The sequence below is a fragment of the Cajanus cajan genome, chromosome 7, assembly GCF_000230855.2.
Source record: "Cajanus cajan strain Asha chromosome 7, NIPB_CcT2T_4, whole genome shotgun sequence".
Lineage (NCBI taxonomy): Eukaryota > Viridiplantae > Streptophyta > Magnoliopsida > Fabales > Fabaceae > Cajanus > Cajanus cajan.
The window spans coordinates 38,665,777-38,674,834 of NC_138523.1; the positions used below are offsets into that span (position 1 = coordinate 38,665,777).

The 9,058-nt window shown below is 36.2% G+C and overlaps 1 non-coding gene across 1 annotated transcript; it reads right to left on the minus strand.

The window, feature by feature from the left end:
* Positions 1–8,240: 8,240 nt before the first annotated feature.
* On the minus strand, positions 8,241–8,347 carry LOC145950192 (small nucleolar RNA R71). Its single transcript, XR_014428299.1, has one exon. It is a non-coding gene; the product is annotated as a small nucleolar RNA R71 (small nucleolar RNA).
* Between the last annotated feature and the right edge of the window lie 711 nt (positions 8,348–9,058).

A 9,058-nucleotide genomic window follows, 5' to 3' on the forward strand; every position in this document is an offset into this window, starting at 1 on the left:
ACACACTAACACACAAACACATGCATAATCACACAGACACAAAAATAGAGACACACACATAGAGGCACACAAACACACACAAACTGAAACATAAACAAATACACACACACATAGAAACACACAAACACACATACACAAAAAAAAAACCTACATAAACACACACAAAGACATACACAAACTCACAGACACACACAAACATAGACAAAAACACAAACACAAACACACACATACACACATATACAAATAAACACAAATGCAAAGCCACACAAACCAACAGACAAACAAGCACACAAATACATTCACACACATGCACACACACAAAGACACACATACACATGGACATAGACACACGAACAGACAGACATAGATACACATACAGAAACATAGAGAAACACACATACAAACACAAACACCTAGACATACACACACAAATGCACATACATCCAAACACGTAAACACACACATAGACACAAACTCACAGACACACAAAACATATACAAAGACACAGACATACAGGCATACAAATATGCACAAACAAAAATCCACTCACAAATAAACACAAACATACATTCATACACATACACACAGACAAGAACACACATGCAAATAGACACAGACAAAGACACACAAACATACACACACATAAACATAGAGAAACACACACAAACACACTGACAAACACAACCACACATAAATACACAAAAACACAAAAACCTAGACACACAAATGCACATACATCCAGACACACACACACACATAAAGAAACAGACAAGCACACCACACATAGACACACACAGACTCACGAACACACACAAATAGACACCCAGACAAACTTCTTTTGATTTACGTTCCCTAGAAATTCTTCTAGGAGGAGGTTGATAAATATCTTGCTATATTACTCTTTTATTTACTCCTTATTTTTTTCACTCAATTATTCTTTTTGTTTAACCAATCTAAGATTTTTCTCAATTATAGTAAGTTGAGTATCCCTTTCAATTTTCACTTTTTCTTTAGCTAAGGTCCCTTACTTTCTCCATAGTTTTAGTGATTGAAGTTCCTTCGTAACATGTGAAATACTTCTGGGAGGACTTGAATCACTACCACTATGTGAATGAGAATAACGACTCATGGTCGAACAAGAAGATTTAAACTCAACTTGTAAAAGAAACTAAGCTAAATAAAAACTATCCTAAACGCACCTATTACTAAACAAAAGGCTTTGGAACTCTTGTTTACTAACTAATCAAGATCGAAAGCTATGGTAACATAAATTGACGTGAAAGCCTTAAAGAAACAAGTAAAGAAGTAATGTAAAGAATACAAGCAAAGTGGAAGTCTTAAGGAGACACCTAGAGCCTCAATAAGACCACTTCCACAAGAATAAAGGCCAAGTTTACACAAAAATTTCAACAATAAAAAAAGATACTATTCTTGAACTTTTCTCTAAAGTGTTTGCTCCCAAAGTATTTTGTGTAGCTCTTCAAGTCTCCAATTGTCAATTAATGAGTTGTTCCTCCTAGAACTAAAGCACTTCAAGAAAAGGCTAGCACACAAAAAGATAAAATTAGAATGGATCTAGAATGGATTAAGAAAACTAAAACAAAGGATTAAGTAAACAAAAACTATTATTACAAGTTGTTAGATCCAAGTGTTTAGTGGTTTATCAAACAAGTTTTGAATTTTCTTCTTCTCTGAACTAGCTCACTCTTCATGCATCCTCCTAATCATAGCTCTAGTCATGGGTTCCTTAGCTAGGCTTTTTCCATCACACATACACATACATAAACAAACTCCCAAACACCTACAAATAAACATACATAGAGAAACACACACATACACAAATAAACACATATAAATTAAAACACAGACACACATACAAAGAGACACTCAACACACTCAATCACACACATAGAGACACAAAGACACACATAATCTCATAGACACATATAAATACACAGACACACATTGACACACACAGACACAAACATATACTCACAGACAAATACAAAGACACAAACCCAAACATGAACCATCACACACACACGTAGACAGACATACACACTAACACACACAAACACATGCACACATATAGACAAAGACACAAACAGACGCACGCACACAGGTAAATAAACACATAAAAATAGACAAAAAGAAACACACACAAATTGGCACATAGACAAACATAGTTTGACACACGTTCACTCACATACAAACAAACACATTAACACAAAAGGAAACACACACACAAACACTAACATAGAGACACACACACATAGACAAAGGCACATAGATACACACAAACAACGCTCACACAAACTTACTGACACACACAAACAACACTCACATAAACTCAGACACATCCCACATACAAACACAAAGACACACACAGAGACACACAAATAACGCACACAAAAACACACGAACAAACAAACAAACACATGCTTGCACAAAAACATACAAAAAAAGATGCACATACACAGACATAGACACACACAAAAACTCACAAAAATAAACATACATAGACACAGACACATACATAAAGACAACCACACACACACAAAAACAAACAGACATGCACACAAGCATAGAGACACACACACATCGAGGCACACAAACAAACAAACACACAGACAAACACATACAGGCACACACAAACATAAACAAAGACATAGACACACATACACACAAACGCAAAGCAACACACAAACAACAGACAAACAAACACATAGATGCATTCACATCTATACACACACAAAGACGAACATTGACACAGACACATAAATAAACAGCCACACAGAGACACACACATAGATACAAAGAAACACACAAACGCACAAACAAACACAACCACACAAAAACACACATAAACACAAACACCTAGTCACACACACAAACATACATACACAAATGCATATACATCCAAGCACATAAACAAAGAGACACATACACAAAGACATAGTCAGACAGACACAAATGAACACAAACACACACAAATAAACACACGCACCTGAACATGTACACACTGACACACAAACACATGCATAATCACACAAACACACAAATAAAGACACACATAGAGGCACACAAACACACACAAGTGCATACACATAAAGAAACACTAAGGCAAACACATGCACACATAAAGACATACAAATACACATACAAAGAGACTGACACACACATAAAAACACTCACACCCATAAACAACCACAAGCAAACACACGAATACACAAAGACACACATAAATAGAGAAACACACACAAGCACACAAACACAAACATAAACACAAACACACGCACACACAACACACACATAATCACATGCACACACACAAATGTAGACAAACACACACGGATACACACAAACATAGACATGGAAATAAACACACACAAACACATATAGAGATAGGCACAAACACACATAAAGACACAAACACACACATAAGCACAAAGAGACATGCACAAAGGCACACAGACAAACATAGTCTCACACGCCTGATGGCACACACAAACAAACACTCACACATAGACACATGGACACACTTGCACCAAAACATACAAAAATAAAAGGACACCAACAGACAAACACATATGATTAGATGGACATACACATAAGCACAAACACAAACACACAAATCCAAAGACTCACATGGACAAAAACCTATGAACGCACACACATATACTCACATATAGACACACAAACACACGCAGACACACTTAGAGACACAGAAAGACACCTAGACACTCACACACTTAGAAACAGAAACACATGCAATGACACACAAAGATAAACACAGACACAAATAAAGAAACACAAAGACAAACACACACAAACAGACACACTAAGGCGCACTAAGGCGCACATACATACAGACACACATAGTTAAAGAAACACATGCAAACACACACATAGACACACATAAACACATGAACACACTAACAAACACACAAAAACTCATACACACAAAGTTACAGATACACAAACTCACACTGACAAACACACGTATGCACACATACACACAAAGACATCCAAACACCTAAATGCAAACACATACACCAAAAGACACTCACAGACACAAACACATAAATAGAGACACCTAAACCCAACCACACATAAGCACAAACACATACATAGAGACACCCAAACCCAACCACACAGAAGCACAAACACATACACACCCAAACCCAACCACACACAAAAACACAAACATAAACATAGACATAAACATGCTCTCACACACAAACTCAAACACAAACAAATACACACACACATAGAATCACACTTACACACATACACAAAAAAAAACCTACATAAACACACACAAAGACATACACAAACTCACAGACACACAGAAACATAGACAAAAACACAAACACAAACATACACACATATACAAATAAACACAAACGCAAAGCCACACAAACCAACAGACAAACAAGCACACAAATACATTCACACACATGCACACACACAAAGACACACATACACATGGACATAGACACACGAACAGACAGACACAGATACACATAAAGTAACATAGAGAAACACACACACAAACACAAACACCCAGACATACACACACAAATGCACATACATCCAAACACGTAAACACACACATAGACACAAACTCATAGACACACAAAACATATACAAAGACACAGACATAGACGCATACAAATAAACACAAACAAAAAGTCACTCAAAAATAAACACAAACATACATTCACACACATACAAACAGACAAGAACACACATGCAAATAGACGCAGACAAAGACACACAAACATACACACACATAAACATAGAGAAACACACTGACAAACACAACCACACATAAATACACACACAAAAACACAAAAACCCAGCCACACAAATGCACATACATCCAGACACACACACACACAAAGACACAAACAAGCACACCACACATAGACACACACACAGACTCACGAACACACACAAATAGACACCCAAACAAACTTCTTTTGATTTACGTTCCCTAGAAATTCTTCTAGGAGGAGGTTGATAAATATCTTGCTATATTACTCTTTTATTTACTCCTTATTTTTTTCACTCAATTATTCTTTTTGTTTAACAATCTAAGTTTTTCCTCAATTATAGTAAGTTGAGCATCCCTTTCAATTTTCACTTTCTCTTTAGCTAAGGTCCCTTACTTTCTCCATAGTTTTAGTGATTGAAGTTCCTTCGTAACATGTGAAATACTTCTGGGAGGACTTGAATCACTATCACTATGTGAATGAGAATGACGACTCATGGTCGAACAAGAAGATTTAAACTCAACTTGTAAAAGAAACTAAGCTAAATAAAAACTATCCTAAACGCACCTATTAGTAAACAAAAGGCTTTGGAACTCTTGTTTACTAACTAATCAAGATCGAAAGCTATGGTAACATAAATTGACGTGAAAGCCTTAAAGAAACGAGTAAAGAAGTAATGTAAAGAATACAAACAAAGTGGAAGTCTGAAGGAGACACCTAGAGCCTCAATAAGACCACTTCCCCAAGAATAAAAGGCCAAGTTTACACAAAAATTTCAACAATAAAAAAAGGATTCTATTCTTGAACTTTTCTCTCAAGTGTTTGCTCCTAAAGTATTTGGTGTAGCTCTTCAAGTCTCCAATTGTCAATTAATGAGTTGTTCCTCCTAGAACTAAAGCACTTCAAGAAAGGGCTAGCACACAAAAAGATAAAATTAGAATGGATCTAGAATGGATTAAGAAAACTAAAACAAAGGACTAAGTAAACAAAAACTATTATTACAAGTTGTTATATCCAAGTGTTTAGTGATTTATCAAACAAGTTTTGAATTTTCTTTTTCTTTGAACTAGCTCACACTTCATGCATCCTCCTAACCATAGCTCTAGTAATGGGTTCCTTAGCTAGGCTTTTGCCATCACACATACACATACATAAACAGACTCCCAAACACCTACAAATAAACATACATAGAGAAACACACATAGACACAAATAAGCACATATACATTAAAACACAGACACGCATATAAATAGACACTCAACACACTCAGACACACACATAGAGACACAAAGACACACATAATCTCATAGACACATACAAACACACAGACACACATTGACACATACAGACACAAACATATACACACAGACAAATACAAAGACAAACCCAAACATGAACCATCACACAAATACATAGACACACATACTGATGTTGTGTATTTTACTCGTATTTTAGCACTTTAATTCACAAGAATTCATAGCATAATCATGCATATCTTTCATGTTTTTAATAAATTTTTATATCATTTTCCTATTTTATGCTTTTCTTGGTATGTGTTGTGTTTTCTCTAAGCAGGATCAAGATTTAAGAATTAAAGAGGAAATGCTGAGCTACAGGGAAAATCACGGCCGTGATTCTAAATCACGCCCGTGATTCACCAGGGACAATCACGGCCGTGATTCTAAATCACGCCCGTGATTCACCAGAGAAAATCACGGTCGTGATTCCCAATCACACCCGTGAACGCCACTGACCCTTCATAGATGTGCTCCAGAGAAGATCACGGTCGTGATTCTCAGTCACGGCCGTGATTCACTTCGCGTCCCAGCTGTTTAAGTTTTATGTTTTTATTTTTTATTTTATCTTTGTAATTTTTATCTTGGTAGTTTTACCTTTTTACCCTTTTAGGTTATAAATTAGATTAGGTTAGCCTAGAACGGGGGTGGGTTTTCCGGAGACAGTCTTTTAGTTTTCGACACTTGGAGAAGGTTGGGCGCCTGTGCCATCGACTCTAAGGTTTACTTTTCTTTTATTCTTTTCTTCTTGGAGAACTACTATGGACTCCTGTGAGTAGTATCCCTTTTTCTGGGATCAGGGCTTAGCCTCTGAGAACCTCTTTATTAATGCATTATTCAGTTTCTTAATTTTATTCCAATTCTTGATCTGTTCTTTTATATTTTATATATGAACTTTAATATTATTGTTTTCATAATAACATTAATTAAGGATGAACTGAGAGGAGAACTTGATTATAATTATGATAAACAATTAATCTTAATTTTCATAATCATAGATAATTAGGGATGAACTGAGAGGAGAACCTAATTATCGGAACCTAAAGGAATAGACTTGAGTGTTAAATCACGAGAGTAGATTTAAGCTTTCGAGGAGCAATAGATTAACAAAGATCTTAACGGGTTTAATTGAACGCAATTACCACGAGAGTAGGGATTAATTTTAATTAAACACGTCCTCGTAGCCTGAGAAGGTGCAAGGATTAAATTAGGTTAAGACTACCTTCAAGATGGAATAGAATTAATTAATGAAAATAATAATTCAATAATGTTGGAACTCTTTGTGCGAACCCTAGATTCCTGGAAATCTCCTTATCTTATCTTAAAGTTTTATCTTATTCATTAATTGCATTACTATCTCTTTTACCATCAAATCTGATCTTATCATCTCAAAACAGAAATTCCATCTGTTTTAAAATTCAAATTAAAATACTAGTAATTCTAGGTCAAACACGTAGTCCCTGTGATTCGATATTTATTACTTGACGACAACCGTACACTTGCGGTTTTTCACACAACAAGTTTTTGGCGCCGTTGCCGGGGACTACGTCTCTTGATTTAAATTACAATTATTTTAATTCGAATTTAAAAAAAAAAAAAAATTAAATTAAATAAATAAATAATTTTTTTTTAGTGTTTACTTCTCCAATTCAGATTTCACGGGTCACTTTCTTTTTTTTGCAGTGCCTTAGGATTAATGCAAAAGAGATCTCTACGTCTTGGGAAACCAACACCACTTGATCCTGAGATTGAAAGAACTCTCCTGAGAAGGAAAAGAAACCTTTCTAGAGAATTTGACATGGCTGCACAACGAGATAATTTACCGCTTCGGGATTACTCTGCACCCGTAGCTCGTGGGATACCTGGAGGGGAGATGCGAACTGGAGCTACTGTACCAGCTTCTCTGGTGAATATGCTCAAACAGAACACCTTTGGAGGACTACCATCAGAAGATCCTAATGACCACTTAGAGGGGTTCTTGGAAATCTGTGAGACCCAGCAATTTGATGATGAAGTTTCTGATGGAATGCGACTCCGCTTATTCTCACTCACCTTGAGAGATAAGGCAAAGGTGTGGCTAAGAACAGTGCCTAGAGAAAAGATAGCAACTTGGGAATTATGTGAAAGAGCTTTTCTAGAGAAATTCTTTCCTCCTTCTAAAACTAAAGAATTGAGGAAGAAAATCACTAATTTCCAACAAGGCACTGGAGAAACTATTTATGAAGCATGGGAGCGGTTCAAGGGATATCTTCAAGCATGCCCACAACATGGCTTCAACCGTTGGCTTACCATCCAATTTTTCTTTGAAGGATTGGACCAACAAAGCACCATGATATTAGACTCAGCAGCTGGAGGATCTTTCATGGGGAAACCTATTAATGACTGCATGATTATTTTGGAAAATGTAGCCTCAAATCACAGCCAATACAGTGAAAGAGAAGTCACAGCAAGGAAAGGAACTCCGGGGCGATATGAAGTGAACAATTATTGAGTTACTCTTAGCAAAATTTGATACTCTTAATCAAAGGTTAGACAAGATGGAAAAAGCTAAGGTTAATTCAGTGGCTACAAATCAAGTATGTGACCTTTGTAGGGAACAAGGGCACACAGCAGTAGATTGTACCTCAATTTTTACTGGAGAAGAAGAAGATACTACTGAACAAGTGGCAGCTTCTCATAATTTCTATGACACTCCTCGAAGAGAGAAGAGTAATCCATATTCCAACACGTACAACCCTGGTTGGAAGAATCATCCTAACTTTTCTTGGAAGAATAACCCAGTTCAAGGAACTAGCAATCAGCAACCTAATTTCCGTCCGTCCAATCACTTCATTAATGGGGAAGGAAATCCAGTACAGACACCCTCAATTCAACAAAGTGTTTCAAGATTAGAAAACCTTATGGAGAATTTTATCACTAATCAAAAACAGACCAATGATTCAATGGCAAATTCTATTCAAAACCTTGCTGTCAAGGTTGAGAATA